The sequence below is a fragment of the Megalobrama amblycephala genome, linkage group LG18 (genome assembly GCF_018812025.1).
Source record: "Megalobrama amblycephala isolate DHTTF-2021 linkage group LG18, ASM1881202v1, whole genome shotgun sequence".
In the NCBI taxonomy this organism is placed as follows: Eukaryota; Metazoa; Chordata; class Actinopteri; order Cypriniformes; family Xenocyprididae; genus Megalobrama; species Megalobrama amblycephala.
The window spans coordinates 7,547,927-7,569,980 of record NC_063061.1 but is presented as its reverse complement, the minus strand read 5'-3'; the positions used below and the strand labels follow the sequence as shown (position 1 = coordinate 7,569,980).

General features: G+C 36.4%; 1 protein-coding gene across 1 annotated transcript in view; it reads right to left on the bottom strand.

Annotated features, from left to right (window-relative positions):
• Window positions 1–20,160, bottom strand: part of zmp:0000000926 (ataxin-1-like) — a 52,177-nt gene extending 32,017 nt beyond the window's left edge. Inside the window, exon 1 of the mRNA XM_048167569.1 lies at window positions 19,739–20,160. The gene's annotated coding sequence lies outside the window, so the exon portion shown is untranslated. The remainder of the gene's footprint in view (window positions 1–19,738) is intronic.
• Between the last annotated feature and the right edge of the window lie 1,894 nt (window positions 20,161–22,054).

The following is a 22,054-nucleotide window of genomic DNA, read 5'->3' as shown; positions in this document are numbered from 1 at the left end:
TCATCAGGACTGCATTATTGCAATGCATGGAGAAGAACAATTACACAATATTTTAATAAGAAGAAGCTAACTGTGATAACTAACATGCTCACTCACAGAATCAGACACAGCTGCTTTTTATATAATACGTTTGCTGTTATGAATTATGATACTGCTTAGTCTGTTGGTCCGTTGGGTCGGATCGCTTTCTCACCTCAGTCGAACTGCTCCAGAGTTCGTTTAAAATTGAAAGAGCAATTGTTTTGGTATAGATCCAAGCATGATTGCTGTATTCATATATGCCTACAAACCGAACTAAGCAAGAAAATGCACAAGGTTCCGAAACGAATGCTCCAAACAAGCCAGGTGTGAAAGTACCTATAAAGTATCTGTATTTCAACCTTCTGCAAACCACAACCATTTACATAAAGGTATACATGTATACATAATTTACACTTCTATATTCCCACCTTCCCCAGGCATATAAACACTGCAGACGATTCACACAGGCTCAGCATGAGAAGTCTCTGCTTTAAGGATTCACAAACGCCACTGACATTTTGACCCTTTGCCATACCCACAGCAGAATAAACACTTCACAGCTCGAACAAGGACACAGACCAACAAATAAGCAGATAAGCAAATAAAAGATGTTGTAATTAAACTTATGTGGTGTGTTCATGGGATTACTGAAATGGTAATTGCAGGGATAAATGATGAACAATGACAGTATATGCATGTGAGCAAAGTGGAGCGGTTCTATGCCAGTGCGCTCCGCTCAATCGCTCACAGCCCAAGCCGCGTGTTTGATGAACATGAAAGTGAAGTTGAAAGTGAAGTCACAAGATCTAAATATTTTTGAGCTACTTTGGGGTGTGTTTTTGAAGAAGCAAGTCAGGAAACGTTTTCTTCCACCAGTATCACATAGTGACCTGGCCGCTGTTCTAGAAGAGGAATGGCTCAAAATCCCTCTGGCCACTGTGCAGGACTTGTATCTGTAAGACAAATTGATGCTGTCTTGTCTGCAAAAGGAGGCCCTACAAGCCCACATCATACTAATAAATGATTGTGGTCTAAAACCAGATGATTCAGTTTCATTATCTAATCCTTGTATATACAACCCTAATAGTTAATTACAATGACTAGTCTATAACTATAGGCAGAACAGCCCTAACCAACATACATGAAGATTTGGGGAAGATTTACAAAAGGAGGACTACTTAGAATATATTTCAAACAGGGATAACTATTAATAATATACCAGTGTTTGTGTATAATACAAACAATTTTGCTAAAGGAATATATATATATATTTTACTTGCTGTTATATTTGGTATGTGTTTTTATGTTGTGTTTTTGAATGTGTGATTAAAGGATTAGTTCACTTTCAAATAAAATTTTCCTGATAATTTACTAACCCCCATGTTATCCAAGATGTTCATGTCTTTCTTTCTTCAGTCAAAAAGAAGGTTTTTGATGAAAGCATTCCAGGATTATTCTCCTTATAGTGGACTTTAATGGTCTCCAAACGGTTGAAGGTCAAAATTACAGTTTCAGTGCAGCTTTAAAAGGCTTTAAACAATACCAGACGAGGAATAAGGGTCTTATCTAGCGAAACGATCAGTCATTTTCGAAAAAAATTTAAATGTATCCACCTGTTTCCGCGGGGCGCTACTGTAAAAGAGAACGTGGGTACAACTTCCGGTGAGGCGGCGGAAGCAGCCTACCAATGGTATTTTGTGTGCTAATTAGCGAAGAGGCTAAGTGTTTTTTGGATCATTGTTTACTTTGTAAAGTTGCAAATCTTTATGAGAGATGTCGTTACGGTGCTCAGGGACAACATCTCAGTTTACTACATTATTAGTTAATAATATCACAATACAATAAACGTGCCCTTAATTGCTCTTTACTTTACTGACCTTCCACAAAAGTGCTGCTGCATGACTACAAGAGCATCCTGACCCTGCAATACATGAACAACCCGCTGTCTGTACTTCACCTGTCACTGATGCTAGCACCAAAGCCTTATGATGTGATATTATTGACTCCTAACGTGTCGTGCGTGCCAGATCCAGTCGCGTTTCCACTGTCATATATGCGATGCTACAGGCTACTTATGTTAACCATTGCGATAATAAATACACACGTTTATGGAAAATATCAGAGACTGCTTGAGGAACGAAGACAATTCTTATGTGATTATAATCGTGTATTTAATTGGTTTAATGTTTTATCTGTCTCTTCCCTGTGCCTGTTGATTCCTGACAAATGCATATCTTTCACAGATTCACACACTCCGGTTAACTAGTATAACTCATAACTCCTGTTGTCTTCTCATGAGCTCCCTCTGTTGCTCTGGCTGAAAGGATCAGGATCGTCTATGATCAGGATAGATAGATCGCGCAAACATCCTCGGATAGCAATCATCGCATAATTTAGAGGAAAATAAATAGAAATGCTCAGAAAAGTGACGTAAACATAGGGTATGTTATCAATATATTTCTAAATGTGTAAGCCTTTGGATTTAAAAGCCTTAGTGGAGTTGTTTTTTGCGTTCTTGTGATCGCAAATAAATGGAAGCAGGCGCAACTGAATAGGTCTGTGTTTTCTTTTTATGATATAAATATCAGTTAGATTCAGCATGATTGATGTGCACTCCTAACATAAATTAATAAATTACTATTACTGTAACATTTTTTATTGTAAAACATTGTTCAAATATTGATGCCGGAATCTTAAATCTTTAAGTAAAAAACAAACGTTCGCAAGTTTGGATCGTTAAATCTTGAATTACTGTCAACTGTTGAATGACAGTAATTGTGATGAATGAGTGTCACGTCTAGCTTGTTTACTTAGAACCGGAAGACACTCCCACATTTGACGCAAGGCCTCATGGGGCGTAGGAAACTTGTGGATATGCTTTATAAAAACAAATGACCGCCTTCCAATTGTATTGTTTAAAGCCCTTTGAAGCTGCACTGAAACTAATTTTGACCTTCAAAGTTTGGAGACCATTGAAGTCCACTAAAGGAGAATAATCCTGGAATGTTTTCATCAAAAACCTTAATTTCTTTTTGACTGAAGAAAGAAGGACATGGACATCTTGGATGACATGGGGGTGAGTAAAGTATCAGGAAAATTTTATTTGAAAGTGAACTAATCCTTTAATTGTAATTATTGCTAGGTATTTTAGACATGGGACATGGGATGTAGACATGTGATGAGTTGTCAGATGTAACATAAGCCTCATACAATTTAAATCCCAGTAAAGTGGGGTATATATTTTTATCAGTTTTATTTTTGATAAATATGACACTATATGGCATTAAGATAATATGAAAATAGCTTTTACTGTTGTAAAAACTTGGATGTGTGAGCATTAGGAGAACTGAAAGTTTCAGAATAAACATGAAACACACGTCATCATTGAATCCAGCCAATTGTGAAACAGCTGTGTCATCTTTAGAGCTTGTGCAGCCGCTCTGGAGAAACAGTGTTGACTGAGGAGGGAGGGAACAGGGCACTTGTGTCATTATGAAGCCTGTCTGGAACGCACTTAGTGAAGGGAACAATGAAAGACCACGTAATTTCCTCATTAGCTTCACATGGTACCATAACAAAACTAGACCGCGAAACGCAGAATGTCTTAAAATGTTCAATATGCTTATATATATATATATATATATATATATATATATATTTATACATACAGTTCTGTCTGGTTCTCGAATCTGATTGGCTGATAGCCATGCGATATTTCAGTGATAACAGCACTCCTACTGCCTTTTCACCGTTTGTATCACTCCGCTTGAAGTGACCGTCATGGCGGCCGATCAAATCAACCATAATTTTTACAAATACTACTTCTTGTACCACGAACTATAGTTTTAATAGTTTTTTAAGCGAGAATGTTGTTGTTTAGACCTGAAATATGTGACTCATATTTAATAACAGCGCCTATTTTACAATTTGTTTTGACGTTTTCGGAGATGCAAGCTCGAGTGTGTCAGCGGCCGTTCAGTGCTTCTGTAACCGCCGACAACAGCTTAATCTCGGCCAGTGCCTCAGGGATTTGCCGCTGGCTCTTATAGTGGTTAAACACGAGACATAATTCAATTTGAGTACATAGAACGGGCAATCTTTGGTCTTATTAATCTATTATTTGTTCCAGAGCAAGTCGAATTGTGCTATATTAAATTTGATAATAATAAACGTTACGTTACATCCTTATATAGCATATTGGCTACAACTAGACGGGACATATCAGACTCTTCTCCGCTCTTCAAATACGTAAAACATTAAACTTTATAAACATATGGTTTTTTGAGTAAAGAAAACGCTTTACAATTTTTTTTTCCAAACATCAGATCTTTATTTACCTTTGCATTGCACAGAGGAGATGTCCAAACTGCGTGCGCACTTCATTCCGGAGGTGAGGCAGATTAATGAGGCATTTGATTGACAGTTTGAGGATCCAATGGAGTTAGGAGGTTTTGTCACACGCTCTTTAAAATCCTTTTCATTCGTTAAATATTTGTAAAAACCCACATACAAGCATAAATGGTGACCTAATTTTTTTTTAATAACTAGTGCTTTATGTTTGACTGAACTGTACAATTGTGCTTATTTGTTGTTCTAAATATTATTGTTAATAAATATGATTTTATATAAATATGTCCATTAAGTAATATGGATTGAGTGAACATTACATTAATACGCCTTTAGATGGAGGCGTGCGGCCTCGTGCCTACGGACGAATCACAGCGTGCTGATATACAGCCATATTGCACGGCTACTCGTGTGATATTGCTCATATATATATATATATATATATATATATATATATATATATGTATGTATATGTGTATATGTTTGTGTGTGTTCCCAATCTGCTCTTAACTTTATAAGTTAAGCATTAAACACAAAGCATTAAACACATTTTTAGCTATGAAACTTCTTCAAACGTGATATGAAATGCATGATGAAAATGTGTGTAATATATCACAACAAAACAACTTGACTTATTCTTTTTATACGTTAATCTCCCACCATATCTAGATTTAAAATGAATCATGAGTGCTTGTCACCCAGGGTCACATGACCATAAATGATTAAATTACTTCCTTGAAGTGACCATCGCATGTTCCCTTCGTGAAGGGACTGAGTTGTTCGTTTTCATTTGGAATGCCCCTACAAATGGCGTCCCCTTCTAGAAGTGCCCTTCAAGGGTGCAAAAACACAGTTTGGAATTTGAGCTGAGTTAGCCGACTGCTTTTGAATCTCTCTTCCGGTACTTTAATGGCATACGTCACTGTGACGTGGCAGTTGAAAAGTCTGATTTTTTTTTAAACTTGTAACAAACTTATTTCAATAATAGTAAAAGTGCATACAGCACACTTCAAGGACATGCAAGGAAGGGATGCTGTATGCACTTAAGGACACTTCAAGGAATGCAAAACATAAACGATAAACTCAAACTCACACCATGATATATTTCACAACTGTAAATAACATTCTTTTTTATTTTTTTTCATGCACTTAATAGGAAGTTGTAGTGCAAATATGCAATGCTTTTTTTTTGACATTTGTAAACAGCTCAAATGACAGAAACACCTATAAGCATGATAACTCACACAAGTCCTTAATAGTCTTTAAAGATCCCCTGTGGTGAAAATCAAGTTTTTAATGTTGTCTATATGTCTATGTAGTGTTTTTAATATGCTTTAAGACAAACCATGTGCAAATTCATAAGTCAGCACCATTGCTGAGTATTTCATGTTTGAAACTGCAGTAAACCAAAGACAGTCTAAAACCTGCGGTTTGAAATTCGTGGGTGTTTGTGACGTTACAGACTACCTTGTAACCAATCACATCAACGTGCCGGCAGGCTTTGGTATATCGTTAACTATGACTGCTCTGAAGCAGAAAAGTCTTGAGAGAAGCCAGGTTATCCTGGTATATATTCTGTTGATATGAAAAATTGTGTAGATTTAGCAATATCTATTATTTATTAGTCTATTATGATGTTACGATGAACTATGCCTTTCTCCACTGATGTTCTGAGTTGTTCAAAGTGTTTGTAAGGATTACTGATTGTTAGAAGGCAGCTGTCTGACTCTGAGATGAAGAACGGGAATGGTGTGTGTAACATTAGCAACACATATTATTAGCTGTTTGACAACGTAGTCAAGCAAAAGGCTAATCATATTAATTCATATTAATTAATGACAGAACCGTCGCAAGGGCTGTGCCAAGTGTGCGAGCGCATAGGGGCTCGTGCCAAAGTAAAGTGACAGCTGACTTGAAGTAAAGCCAATAAAGTTCATGTGTTTGTCCTTCGAAATATTTTAATATTATAAAACTAAGCTAAAACAATATTGCTCTGAGCGTGTGCATGTGACCGAGATTCATGTGCATATTCAGTCAGTGTGGAATCAGAGAGAGAGCTATTCAGTCCATTATAAATTCTGATTTTGGTCCGCCTCTGGAATGTGTCAAACCATAGATATTAGCCTACCTGATAAGTTCAAGTAAATGTGGATTCAAGGATGTGGATTTATTTCATGTACGGAGAAGGCACGGGCGCCTGCAGGATTTCATCTGAATGTTTTTTTTTTTTAAATCTGAAACACTCCAAAAAGCAACGAAATTTGTCATACATCCATTTGGCACATGTTCACAGAGGAAAACGGCAGCTTGTTCTCTCAATACTGTCTGTTTTACTGAGAAATCGCTTCAGGTGATTCAGTAAGAGAGCAGTCCAAACAAATGCAAGTGGATTTCAGACCGTTTTGCAAAGGCGTTTTACCAATTCATAATTTAAAACACAATTTAAGCGTCAGAAAATATGTGAGCAGTTGAGTTGCACAGCTGTTAAACTGAATATACGAAGTGAAGCAAGCTTTTTTCTTCAATATCCATAACACAAACAACAAATTGCTCGTCACTACAGCAACAGTAGACTCTCCGAACTGGCGTGAGCGAGTGGAGGTGGGGCTAATATTCATTGATCCATGTATATTAAATGAGGCAAAGGTGTAGAGCAGGGATGGACAACTCCGGTCCTGGAGGGCCAGTATCCAGCAGAGTTTAGCTCCAACCCTAATCAAACACACCTGAACCAGCTAATCAAGGTCTTTAGGATTAGTAGAAAGTTATAGGCAAGTGAGTTTTTATCAGGGATGGAGATAAACTCTGCAGGACACTGGCCCTCCAGGACCGGAGTTGTCCATCCCTGGTGTAGAGTTACATTCAAGCTATGTTAAGGCATGAAGACATTTTTTTCACTTAAATTTTTTTTGGTGATCAAAGATGAGTTTTAAGGGATAAAATAAGTGACTACAGGGGGACTTTAAAGCACATTCAGCCTTGCAATAGTCCGACTTTTAACAATCGTTAATGGGACTCAGCGGTCCTATTATCAAACCCCACTGCTCACTGCTCCTGGTGTCCTGAACAGTGCAAATCACTCATGGTAATCATAGCAATGCTTGCAAATGAACAAATCCTCACAGATCCTCACGTGCAAATCAAGCAGAAGATTTCGCCTCTCGCTCGAAGTTCGAGTCCCATCGAAAACAGGATACAGATACGTACTTAAATCTACCCTAGAACCAGTTTTTACAAGATGTAATAATAAGTCTAAGGTGTCCCCTGAAGTGTGTCTGTGAAGTTTCAGCTCAAAATACACCATAGATTTTTTTTTATTAATTTTTTTAACTGCCTATTTTGGGGCATCATTAACTATGCACCGATTCAGGCTGCGGCCCCTTTAAAATTGCGCGTTCCACTGCCCCCCCGAGCTCTCGACTATAATATATATACATTTACAAAGTTCACACAGCTAATATAACCCTCAAATGGATCTTTACAAGATGTTTGTCATGCATACTGCATGCATGCGTCAGATCATGTGAGTATAGTATTTATTTGGATGTTTACATTTGATTCTGAATGAGTTTGAGGCAGTGCTTCGTGGCTAAAGCTAACATTACACACTGTTGGAGAGATTTATAAAGAATGAAGTTGTGTTTATGCATTATACAGACTGCAAGTGTTTAAAAATGAAAATAGCGACAGCTCTCTTGTCTCTGTGAATACAGTAAGAAACGATGGTAACTTTAACCACATTTAACAGTACATTAGCAACATGCTAACAAAACATTTATAAAGACAATTTACAAATATCACTAAAAATATCATGTTAATCATGGATCATGTCCAGTTATTATCGCTCCATCTGCCATTTTTTGCTATTGTTCTTGCTTTGCTTACCTAGTCTGATGATTCAGCTGTGCACAGATCCAGACGTAATACTGGCTGCCCTTGTGTAATGCCTTGAACATGGGCTGGCATATGCAAATATTGGGGTCATACATATTAATGATCCCGACTGTTACGTAACAGTCGGTGTTATGTTGAGATTCGCCTGTTCTTCGGAGGTCTTTTAAACAAATGAGATTTACACAAGAAGGAGGAAACAATGGTGTTTGAGACTCACTGTATGTCATTTCCATGTACTGAACTCTTGTTATTCAATTATGCCAAGGTAAATTCAATTTTTGATTCTAGGGCACATTTGATGAAAGTAAATGCAAAATAAAATAAAATCAAGTAAATGCATAAATCAGACAATAGTCACCTTCCACCCCACTGGCCACAACACTCATACTGCATTTTAAAAATAGATGATAACTTTCAAATTGCAAAACTTTCCAGCTTTAAAGCAAGTGAAGGAGTACAACATCAGTGTGTAAACGCATCTTTTTAGGCGAGTTATAATTTAATTCATTTCGATTCCATAAAAATGACAGTGTCAATTCAGTGAAGGTTTATCTATGTCCTGTGTATTCAGCAGTTAGGTTTACATTAGCTTACTTGGATGCTCAGAACTATTTTCATTTTATCTCACACAGTTTAGTGTAATTCTTTAAATTATGTTTTTATCATGAAATATTTGACATGATGCAGACATTCCAATATAATGAGCTTGGAACAATATGAGGGTGAGTAAATTATGACAAAATGTTCTTATTTTTTGTTTTTGTTATTTTCATTTTTGATGTGCATGCTTTTCGTGACTGTGTGACCTTTCCTCAAAAAGCCATATGAATTAAGGCATCATTCATGTCTGTAGTACCAACAGTGCAGGACTATGTGCCAGATTTAATACTTAAGGTTAATGATTTGAAACAAACTCCTGACCCTAAGTAGGAGCAATATTAATTGTAATGTTTGCCTTAACAAGAACTAATAATAATTAGAAAAAAATATTGTAAAAGCAGAGCATTTTGATGTATCGCTAGTATGTTTAAACAAGTAAGGTATTAAACAAATTGACTTGAGAGCCAACTGCACTGAAACAATCAATGATCCATTGAGAGGAAAAGAGATAGAGAGAGAGATAGCATTGCTAATCCTCTGATGGTCGAGGCCAAAGCAGGATTAGTTGAGTTCTGGGTGTAAAGCTCTCTTCAAAGCACTGGGTGAGTCCTGATGGTATAAATAGGGCTGCAGCATCTAAGCCACTTTCACGAGTTGCCTAATTTCATCCTGGACTGCTGCTGATTAAGGTTTGATGTTTAGGAGTGGCATTGCCATTATGGAATTTTTATTTTTTTATTTTTTTATTTTTTTATTTTTTTATTGATTCACTGAAAGTGGTTAACTGTTCATGTAACATATACTGTCTCAAAAATCACTCACTCATTCACTTATTCACTATTGCCTATAGCAAATTACATTAGAGTCCGCTGTATGGGAAATAAGTGAATGAAATAAGTAAGTGAATTTGGACACTGGAGTATTACATTGGAGATCTGTAGCTGTCACAGAAACAGCTTCATTAAAGGATTAGTTCACTTTTAAATAAACTTTTGCTGATAATTTACTCACCCCCATGTCATCCAAGATGTCCATATCTTTCTTTCTTCAGTCGAAAAGAAATTAAGGTTTTTGATGTAAACATTCTAGGATTTTTCTCCACATCATTCATTTCAATGGGCACCAAACGGTTGAAGGTCCAAATGGCAGCTTCAGTGCAGCTTCAAAGGGCTTTAAACGACACCAGACGATGAATAAGGGTCTTATCTAGCAAAACAATCGGTCATTTAAAAAAAAAAAAAAAAAAAGTTTAACTTTTATAAGCACAAATGCTGGCTTTGCTCTTTTCTCCGAAGCGTGTTCGTGACGTCGCGTAATACGCAATTACGTTGAAAAGGTCACGGTTGACGTAGGCATAGCAACCACAGTTTCATTCACTCAGGATTGTGTATAGGAAATCTATGAAAAGTCACAAATTTCTGTCCTGACAAAAATTTTCTTTTAGGCTTTCTAATATTAAAACACCCAGGATACGCACACCTTTCAAGCGTGAGTTTAAAATATTCTAACTGACCAACAGAGTGAGTTTTTTTAAGGTGACCCTTATTTTAAGAACGTTTGCCCCGGGTGTGTCTCATACGTCCTGAAAAGTGAAGCTGCGGGCTCTTTGATTGCCCCCTGGAGGCTGGATGCAGTACAGGTCATAAACCCCGCCCTCTCAATGCAGTCGAATGAGACTTCAGTGAAAACTTAAAAATAAATTCTGCTTCAAATAAAACTTTTTGAAACATGGTTTTGGTCATTTAAGGTAGTTGTTATCACGCTGATATATATTCAAGTGTTCGTTTTTGTGATGATTTAGATTTTAGCTAGCAATTTGATGCTATAAAAACGGGGGGGTGTCGTCATGATTCGAAGTTGATTGACAGCTTGTCTGAGGACTGTCGGAGCTTCGAGGGGAGATTGAAGATGTATTAATTAACTATTAATTTTCGATTTCTTTGTTATTTAACCAACAAAATGAGTTGTTCAGCAGTAAACTGTTACTGTACTAACCGACCTACAGGATCTGATGGATCACTGAACTTTTTTCTGTAACATTATGGGCGTTATAAGCTAATTAGCCTAATAAATGTTATTAGTTAAGATAACACACCTAATCTTAACCATGTCGGGAAAAAGCAGGTGATCCTTATCTGGCAGTTACTTATTATTTTTATGGGTATAAAATAATAATTAGCAGGACAAAACTAATGATAGCCTAAGTTACTCTAATTACAGCAATCGATCTCCTGTAACGTTAGTTGAACTTGATTTAAAATGGCAGGACCGTTTCTGACGTGAAATGGGCATTATGATTTTATACCATATTATATTGATTTTATCTACTGAATTTGCTGTTTCATAGCAAAATATTATTGCTCTAGAAACAGAATAGCCTATTATTTTATAGGTAGAATTTTAAATTGTGTATAATTTTTATAGTCTGTTTAAAATACATGAATGATGACGCAGCCGCCTGGGCGGAAGTTTGATACCGCGACTCCGCCTCCGGGCTCCACTGACGATTCCTTCTGCGCATGCCCAGGCTCCAAACTTTTTTTTTTGACGAATTGCGTAATGTGTCAGCGCCCATTCATCGGCCTATAGACTTTATGTAGCCCCGCCCCTTTTTAGCGCTGCGCTCGTTGTCGTTTGACTTCCGGCTTGTATTTCCACAGCTATCTTTTGTATTTATGAATGAACTGCTCATTTTAAAATCTTTCCGGTCTGCTGACATTTGTTAAGACCATCTGCTTTAAATATAACAATGCTCATGATAACTTTCATTAACTCTACAACACCTAAATCCACTTCACCAGCTAATTATTCTTCAACAGCTATGCCATAGAAATATACAGGGCTACCGCAAAAACGGAAGTTCAAAGACAATATTCTAAAGATGGCTGCGAGCATGTTTCTCTGGAAAATATCCACCTGTTTCCGCGGGGCGCTACTGTAAAAGAGAACGTGGGTACAACTTCCGGTGAGGCGGCGGAAGCAGCATACCAATGGTATTTTGTGTGCTAATTAGCAAAAGAGGCTAAGTGTTTTTTGGATCATTGTTTACTTTGTAAAGTTGCAAATCTTTATGAGAGATGTCATTATGGTGCTCAGGGACAACATCTCGGTTTACTACATTATTAGTTAATATCACAATACAATAAACAGTTTTCGTGCCCTTAATTGCTCTTTACTTTACTGACCTTCCACAAAAGTGCTGCTGCATGACTACAAGAGCATCCTGGCCCTGCAATACATGAACAACCCGCTGTCTGTACTTCACCTGTCACTGATGCTAGCACCAAAGCCTTATGATGTGATATTTTACTCCTAACGTATCGTGCGTGCCAGAGCCAGTCGCGTTTCCACTGTATGCGATGCTAAAGGCTACTTATGTTAACCATTGCGATATTAAATACACACGTTTATGGAAAATATCAAAGACTGCTTGAGGAACGAAGACAATTCTTATGTGATTATAATCGTGTATTTATTTGGTTTAATGTTTTATCTGTCTCTTCTCTGTGCCTGTTGATTCCTGACAAATGCATATCTTTCACAGATTCACACACTCCGGTTAACTCCTATAACTCATGAGCTCCCTCTGTTGCTCTGTTGCTCTGGCTGAAAGGATCAGGATAGATAGACGGAGAGATCGCGCAAACATCCTCGGATAGCAATCATCGCATAATTTAGAGGAAAATAAATAGAAATGCTCAGAAAAGTGACGTAAACATAGGGTTATCAATATATGTGTAAGCCTTTGGATTTAAAAGCCGTAGTGGAGTAACTGAATAGGTCTGTGTTTTCTTTTTATGTCAATATAAATATCAGTTAGATTTAGCATGATTGATGTGGACTCCTGACATAAATTAATACATTACTATTACTGTAACATTTTTTTTTATTGTAAAACACTGTTCAAATATTGATGCCGGAATCTTAAATCTTTAAGTAAAAAACAAACGTTCGCAAGTTTGGATCGTTAAATCTTGAATGACTGTCAACTGTTGAATGAATGAGTGTCATGTCCAGCTTGTTTACTTCGAACCGGAAGACGCTCCCACGTTTGACGCAAGGCCTCATGGGGCGTAGGAAACTTGTGGATACAATGGAAGGAAGCGGCGTCGCGTCGTCCATCTTTTTTTACAGTCTATGGTTTGCCCTTATTGTTTCCATGGCGACGCGTGCGCATCACGAGCGCTGAACGTAGCCACAATAACACTGTATGAGAGATGGATCACTATTATTTTGTTTTTCCTTTTTTATTTAAAATATTCGCAAACTTGCTTACATGGCTTTAACTATATGATATTCCGATTCTCAAATATGTGTGAATGAGTGTGTTTTGTCGTTTAAAAACCTTTAGAAATGATCTTTATCTTGATCTATAATGCGAGATGGGCGCCGCCATCTTAGTTTGCACTGCAGTTCACAGAGTTCTGTCAGTCTGATTTACAGCAGGTGAATACATCAGTTTCTCCTGAAATATATGCAGTAAGTGGCTGGTGAACTAGAAGAATAAGATAGTAAACTTTATAGTTACTTAGACCCATTATGTGTGTCTGATATGAATAAATGTCGGCAAATTATATTTGAATTCACTGTTTATTGATGCTTCCACTGACGTCTGACATGTGTGTATTTTATAAACTCCAAATGTATTGTTTAATGGTGCTTATGCGTATTTAAAAGTGCCCTAGATTCAAAAATTGAATTTACCTTGGCATAGTTAAATAACAAGAGTTCAGTACATGGAAAAGACATACAGTGAGTCTCAAACCCCATTGTTTCCTCCTTCTTATATAAATCTCATTTGTTTAAACGACCTCCGAAGAACAGGCGAATCTCAACATAACACCGACTGTTACGTAACAGTCGGGGTGTACGCCCCAATATTTGCATAATGCCAGCCCATGTTCCCAACATTATGAAAGGGATTACACAAGGGCAGCCAGTTAACGTCTGGAGCTGCACACAGCCGAATCATCAGACTAGGTAAGCAAGAACAACAGCGAAAAATGGCAGATGGAGCAATAATAACTGACATAATCCATGATAGCATGATATTTTTACTGATATTTGTAAATTGTCTTTCTAAATGTTTCGTTAGCATGTTGCTAATGTACTGTTAAATGAGGTTAAAGTTACCATCGTTTCTTACTGTATTCACGGAGACAAGAGCCGTCGCTATTTTCATTTTTTAAACACTTGCAGTCTGTATAATGCATAAACACAACTTCATTCTTTATAACTGTCTCCAACAGTGTAGCATTAGACGTTAGCCACGGAGGACAGCCTCAAATTCACTCAGAATAAAACTTTAACATCCAAATAAATACTTTACTCACATAATTCGAAGCATGCATACAGCATGCATGACGAACATCTTGTAAAGATCCATTTGAGGGTTATATTAGCTGTGTGAACTTTGTAAATGCGCTGTAATATAGTCGACAGCTGATGTGGCAGGGAGCACGCGATTTAAGGGGGCGGCGCCGAGTGTAAATCAGTGCATTGTTAATGATGCCCCAAAATAGGCAGTTAAAAAATTAATTAAAAAAAAATCTATGGAGTATTTTGAGCTGAAACTTCACAGACACATTCAGGAGACACCTTAGACTTATATTACATCTTGTGAAAAAGCATTCTTGGGCACCTTTAAATGTCTGAAACCTTAAAAGAAACATTATGTGGCTGAAAACACTGCATAGCCGTGATGACAAGAGAGCGCACGTCCGTCTCGCAGCCAGAGCGCGAAAGCACAGTTTGAATCTAGCAGTTATGTGACGTCGCTGAACATTCTAAATCCCATATGTGGAACCGTACGCCCAGGGGCACAGAAATAAACATCCCATATGTGGGAACGTACCGCTCAAAGGGTTAAACAACAAACTGACACAAAGACATTTGAATATGTGTATACGATCCTCCTTCCGCACATTTGTAATGTAAACACTGACTCGATACTTCCGCCTACGTCAACCGTGACCTTTTCAGCGTATTTGCGTATTACGTGACGTTACGAACGCGCATCGGAGAAAAGAGCAAGGCCAGCATTTGTGCTTATAAAACTTAAACTTTTTTTTTTTTTTTTTAAACGACCAATCGTTTCGCTAGATAAGACCCTTATTCATCGTCTGGTATCGTCTGGTGTCGTTTAAAGCCCTTTGAAGCTGCACTGAAACTGCCATTTGGACCTTCAACCATTTGGTGCCCATTGAAATGAATGATATGGAGAAAAATTCTAGAATGTTTACATCAAAAACCTTCATTTCTTTTCAACTGAAGAAAGAAAGACATGGACATCTTGGATGACATGGGGTGAGTAAATTATCAGCAAAAGTTTATTTAAAAGTGGAGTAATCCTTTAAACGTACATTTATCTTACATGTACCTGATTTTAGTAATGAATATTAGTAATTATTATAATAACTTTGCCAGCTTTATGATTTCACTGATGGTATGAATACAATAAAAAATATTAATAGGCTCTAATAATTGTAACTTTAAAGGTCACCCTTAGGATTTTGCATGTTAGTATGTAAATTTTTTGTTTGTTTGTTTTTTTTTTAACTGAAATTTTACAGTTGATAAGATAATGCCCTCTGTAATTCTGACATCTCACCCTCCAGAGATGACATGTCCGGTTCAGTTTTGTTGTGGTCATGACATATTAACGCGATAATAAGTCATGCCCACAAGATAATTTTGTTGAGGTAATGACATCCTTATGTCATGGCAGCACGATGTACAGTCGTTGGGGGAACGACATATTTTTCTCGTGGCCATGAGTTAAATGTATAAACAAACCTGTGAGATCAGTGGCTTTGGATAAGCCTATAACATTTTTTTTTTGTTAATTAAGAATGACAAAATAAGGGCGGAATTAAGAAATTATTATATTATGCTATATTATAGAATATTATATTGCGCACGATGTTGCCTATAGACAACATTCCAATGAAGTTTGTTTTTATCAATAAATGATAAAAAAATGTGTCAGAACATAAAATAATATAGGCCTACAAAAAAATGATATATATAGTCATCACATAGTCTACTGGTGTAGTCTATAAAAATACAGTCATAAAGTCAAAACTTTATTGGTATGATCAGGGCATTTACTGTATTTACTAAATATATACTTTAAGTAACATAATATACAGGAAGTTAAAGAGATGCAGGAAATTAATGGTCAAAATAAAGCAAATACATAACAATGAATAAAAATGTAACCAATAATAATAATATTAATAGTAGTAATATATATATATATATATATATATATATATATATATATATATATATATATATATATATATATATATGAATGGATTTAAAAGACTGTTGGATGGGATAGATAAAAATGTTTTATAAGGCATATTCTTTTAACATTTGTTGATAAACTTAATTCGAATGCTGTCTATAGGGACCATCAATATAAGAGGCAATATGTTAATATAATCGTTTTTCATTTTTCTATTAATATAAGCACTTTTTCTTAATTTAAAATAAATATTATTATAGGCCTATCTAGTGTTGTAGTACTCGAGTCTTAAGACCATTTTTTAAAGGTCTTGGTCTTGTCTTGGTCTCAGCCGCATTTGTATTCAGTCTCGTCTTGGTCTCAGACTAAAAGGATTCAGGATTTTATTTCAAGACCGTTCAAGGCCACAAATTGCCTTTGCATTGTCTAATTTATTTGTTAACATCATTTAATTTGACTGGATGTAAAACTTCCTGCTTCAAATGCAATCAGTAACTTATTTCTAATTTCATTTATTTTGTTCCTGTTGTGCCGGGTCAGAAATCAACAAGGGATTTTTTCAAAAATGTCAAAAAAATTAATACAAATGCCCACAAAATTCACGATAAGATTGCAAAAAAGTACTTGTATAAGATCTTGATATTTATATTATAACATATGATATAATTAAGCAATATCACAAGAAAAAGGATTGTTTTCACAAATATGAGCACAATTGCAAATGTAATTTTTCTATTATTTTATTCATTTTTTTTTTTTTTTTTTTTTTTTTTTACAAATGTTCAATAAACAAAGTTTTATTTTTAAAACATTAATCTCAACATTATTTATGCATTTGTAATGCAACTTCTACACCTCTGCAGTGTAAAGATGAATTTTGTTGTTAGTGATTTTAATTGATTGGTAACAGCTTTATATAGTGTCTTTTTATTCTAATGGTAAATATTGATTAAAAATATGACATTTCTCAGGCAGTAAATGTGGATCTTTCAGATGAATTTGAGGAGTGCTAGTCTGTTCTTGGCCTCGACTTGGTCTCGGATTAGGTGGTCTTGACTTCAACACTAGGCCTATCCATTTCTAATAATTTCAGGTTGTGCGTGGTTATTTACTCATTTAACTCTTGGTCATAGATGTCGTCCCTCAACATAGGATCTCGTGGCCACGACATAAGGATGTCGTTACCTCGACAAAATGATCTTGTGGCCACGACTTATCACGTTCCCACGAGTTAGTTTGTTAGTTAGTTAATGTCATGGCCACTACTAAATAAAGTGAACTGAACATATCCCCTCCCGGTCACCATATATATCACACATTCTTACACAAGGAAAAAAAGAAAATATTATGAGATTATTGAATAATGATTTAGTAGGTAAACCTCTGGAAGTTAAGGTCAGACAGGATTACGGGGCAGTGCTCTTATGTGCTGTATCAGATCAGTGACGCTCTTACAGAAATCCTGATCTCTGTAGATCTTCATCATTGAGGCCACCACGTGCCTTAAACACACACACACACACACACACACACACACACACACACACACACACACACACACACACACACACACACACACACACACACACACACACTCACAAGCACACCCCATCCTGTCTTGATTAGCCTAAATTAGTATATCTGTGTGGAACATGATGCCATTGTGGCCTTACTGCTGTCACCCTGTTAACATGATAAACACCATAATGTGCATCGCTACATCTGGAACAAATGATTACATACAGACTGGCTTATGGATTGGATAGAACTAGATTAAATAATTTGGTTTTTAGATGTAATTTTGTCCTTGTCCACTGTGATTTTGAATTCTCTCCTGAAGACATGGTAGTTTAGCATATGGTACTTTATTTACAATTTCATTCATATATAACTTTATTTGTTGTTTCATACATAAAACAAATGTTTATTATATTCTGTGAGTATTTGGTAGACTTTTAATGCATGTGTGAGTAATGAATGAATAATTGAATGAGTAAACAGATGAGTAAATGAATGTGTGAAATTAATAAAATAAAAAGTAATAAAACAATATGGAGGATGAGTCACTATTCTAAAACAATCACATTAGTTTATATAAGACGATGAAATAAGACTATTATCTCAAAATGAAAATGTGTGTTGCTACTTACAGTATCAAATAAAAATATGGGATTAATTGCATAAGATTCTTGCATACATCAGCCTGCTAACTGAACTGATACTCTGCACTGCCAGAAATATTTCCTTAATCATTGCTTTAAAAGACATGTTTTTAGAGAAAATATATTTTATTACTCCACTGACAATTTTTTTTTCTTATTTTCTTTTAAGCATAAACCTCATTAAATTTGTGCTTAAAGCCTTTAGTTATAAAAAGTAAATTAAACTTAATTTGAAATAAAATTAACTCTCAAACAAATTTTATACAGTCTTATATATATAAACACTGATTAAAATAACATGCATGCTTTCGTGAGTGAGTCATGAGTCAAGGAAACTAACTAGCAGAATGAGAGATTAACTAACCAGCAGACACTTCTCAGCCTAAGTCCGTCATAGAGAAGCACAAACCAGCAAAATTACTCTATTCACACACCCACAGACTCACTCCTGCTCTCTGCCTCCACCTCACAGTCACACACACACACACACACACACACACACACACACACACACACACACACACACACACACACGTGTGTGAATGCTACTGTAAAAATAGACGTCTTAAAGAGGCAGTAGCCATCTGAGAATCACTGACAGTACACTGACAGAGAAGATCTTAGACTATAAATTTGCATTTCATATTTCTATGATTGCTCACTTACGTTATATTTTCAAAAATATAACATATCCCAATATGAATATATAGGATACTTTATAAAAAAACAAAACAAAAAAAAAACATCTGATTAGCACTTCTGATGATATATAATACATACACATGCCTTTCACTATTAAAAATTCACTATGAAAAATATGCATTCGTGTTATACCATGCATTTGTATAATCTCCAATAAAAGTCTTACAAGTTTTTTTTTTTTTTTTTTTTTAAAAGGTGTTAAACATAGCCACTGTTACACATACATTGTAAATAATAATAATAATGTTTTGCAGGATGTTTTTTCTGAATGCCTGACAAAGGTTGGTTCTGTATTTTAAGTGAAAAATATGCCTGAATCAACCCTACTGCATGTAGATACAACAGTGATAGTCATTTAAAGGGTCAGATTAGATGGAAATACTTTCATAATATAACAACTGCATGTTTCACATTGACTGTTCAGAACTGTAAAACAAAACATACTGATCAGTCATGCCTTGTTTGAGAGCAGCTGGGGCCCTATCAGCTTCCTTTATCTGCCTCTTTTCAACAGTTTCAACGCTATCCTCTAAATGTGGTAAATTACAAACCCTGTCTTTGCACGTTTCACGTAAAGCTGGTGACTTTGAAGAACACACTCACACACACTTTGAGTCACACATTGTCTTGTCATTGCTCAAATATCCACACAACACCCACACAACATACCTCACACACTCCCGTATGTCTTGAAGACACTCAATAACGCTTATTCTATCACACTTGTCAACACGAGCACACACATGCAAAAGTGTCCTACCTTGTTGGGTGTCTTTTTATGGTGAGAGATACACTGAGTGATCATGGAAAAGCAGCAATAGCACAGCAGACGGGAATATCCAGCATGATGCTGTAAACTATGTCTTTTTCCTTATCTTGTCCTCACCTAGTCACTCTTTTGCTGTATCTTCTGTATTTTTCTGTCTCGCCCGCTGTGAGCTCTCTCTCTCTCTCTCTCTCTCTCTCTCTCTCTCTCTCTCTCTCTAAAGCTCGCTCTGCTTTCTTTTGGCTCCACACACACACACACGCACAGACTCACACACTTCAGCTCGCCCTTTGTGACCCCCTCCTATTTCTCCCTCTCTCTGTGGGTGTATAATTAGACTCAGTCCTGTCATGATACAGCTTTCACTCATTGTGGGAACGTCTCTGAGCTGCTGGACGTGCTGGCAGGAAGCCGAGCAGCTTTGCTCATTAACCTCTTAAGAGCTGGGGAATGTACCGGCACTGCCTGTGCCCCATTGGCCACTTCCTCCTCTCATCCCAGCCAAGCGCTGCTTTGATTGGCTGCTGAACTACCTGCTTCCATCCAGCAGCTCACACCATTGGCTACAGTGCCACATGCATCAGCTTGCAGCTTGTCCACATGCTCTGTTTTACATTTAACCACCAACTTTTTATATACTTATCTGACTACGTTTACAAGCATTCTAGTTTTGTTGTGATCCACTGTTCAAACCGTTGTTTAATTGATTGTTCATGGTAATGTGTTGTCTAGCAGTAAGGCTTTTAGTTAGTCCTAGTGAACTACTTAATACTATAAACTATTATTTAAGAATATAGTTGGGTTTAAAGTAATTTTACCAATCAGTCCTCACATAAATGATGTTTATTTAATATTTGCCTAAACAAAGGAAAGGTGTACTGCCTATTAAGATTGCATATCGTAATAGGCAGTACACCTATTAAGGTTTCATGTTTTATTTGCTATACAACTAAAACATAATCACATTACAAATGTTTACCAAAAGAATCGCAAATCCCACAGATGAAGTTGCTTGACATATGAAAACATGTTAAAAATCAACAAGTACTTTGAGTAATTAGAGTCTGTTCTGAGTGGTTGTTATGGTATTGCTATACAGGTGCTTGTTTATATGTGGTTGCTATATCTATAAAATACAGTAGATCTTAAATAAGGTTTATTTTTCAACCTAATTTGCAAATAGTTATTTCGGTTGCACTTTATTTTACAGTTCTGTAATTACATTGTAATTACTCAAATAAGTACTGAGTACTATTAATTAACTACATGTACTTACTATAGAGTTACAGTTAGGGTTAGGGTTTGGTTTAGGGTTAGTTACTTGTAATTATGCATAATTTACTGTTTTTACTATAGTAAGTAGTAACGTGTAACTATGGTACTGTAAAATAAAGTGTTACCATTATTTCTTGTTTTAAGCATAAACTTCATTAAATTGTGCTGTTTTTCTTCTGCCAGACCGCCTTCCTTATTCAACTTACGAAAAAAAGGGTAACTGATGCGATGTCAGTTACGCTTTCTTCCTAAGTTGAATATAGAAGGTGGTCTGGCAGAAGCTAGATATTTTACTTTACAACTTGTTAAATAAGGATATTTTCTTACACACATGCATTGCTTCACTTCAGAAGGCCTTTATTAACCCCAGAGCCGTATGGAGTATGTTTATGATGGATGGATGCACTTTCTTGAGCTTCATACTCATTGTTTCCTGTTCACTGCCATTATATAGCTGGGACGCGTCAGGATATTTATTAATATAACTCCAATTCTGTTCATCAGAAAGAAGAAATTCATATACACCTAGGATGGCTTGAGGGTGATTAAAGCTTGGGGTAATTTTCATTTTAAAGTAAACTAATCCTTTAAGTGACAGTATCACCTATAGTTTTCAGTGATTTATGCAATGTCACTGCAAGAGAAAACACACATGTTCAGTGTGACTAGCACATGGTCATCCAGTCACATGCTGTTTGTGTGTGTGTGTGTGTGTGTGTGTGTGTGTGAGAATGAGTGTTCCCTTGTGAGCTTTGGAGTAAAGAACAGAAGACTGAGGCCTTATTCTCATTTCCTCTCTGTCTCTAACACTCTCACTTCTGTCACACTGTGACATTATCTGACCGCTATCACAACACACGCACACACTCTAGCCAGACAATCGTGAAGTTTCCCAGCTTGGATGCATATACACACTTACTGAGGAAGTGGTCAATGTCAACGGAACAGAGGACATGGTTGCTGTGTTCAATATATGTTCCTTAAGGACATTCTCTGGTCAGCTAATTGAGAAAGAATAAGACAAGGTCTGTTTCA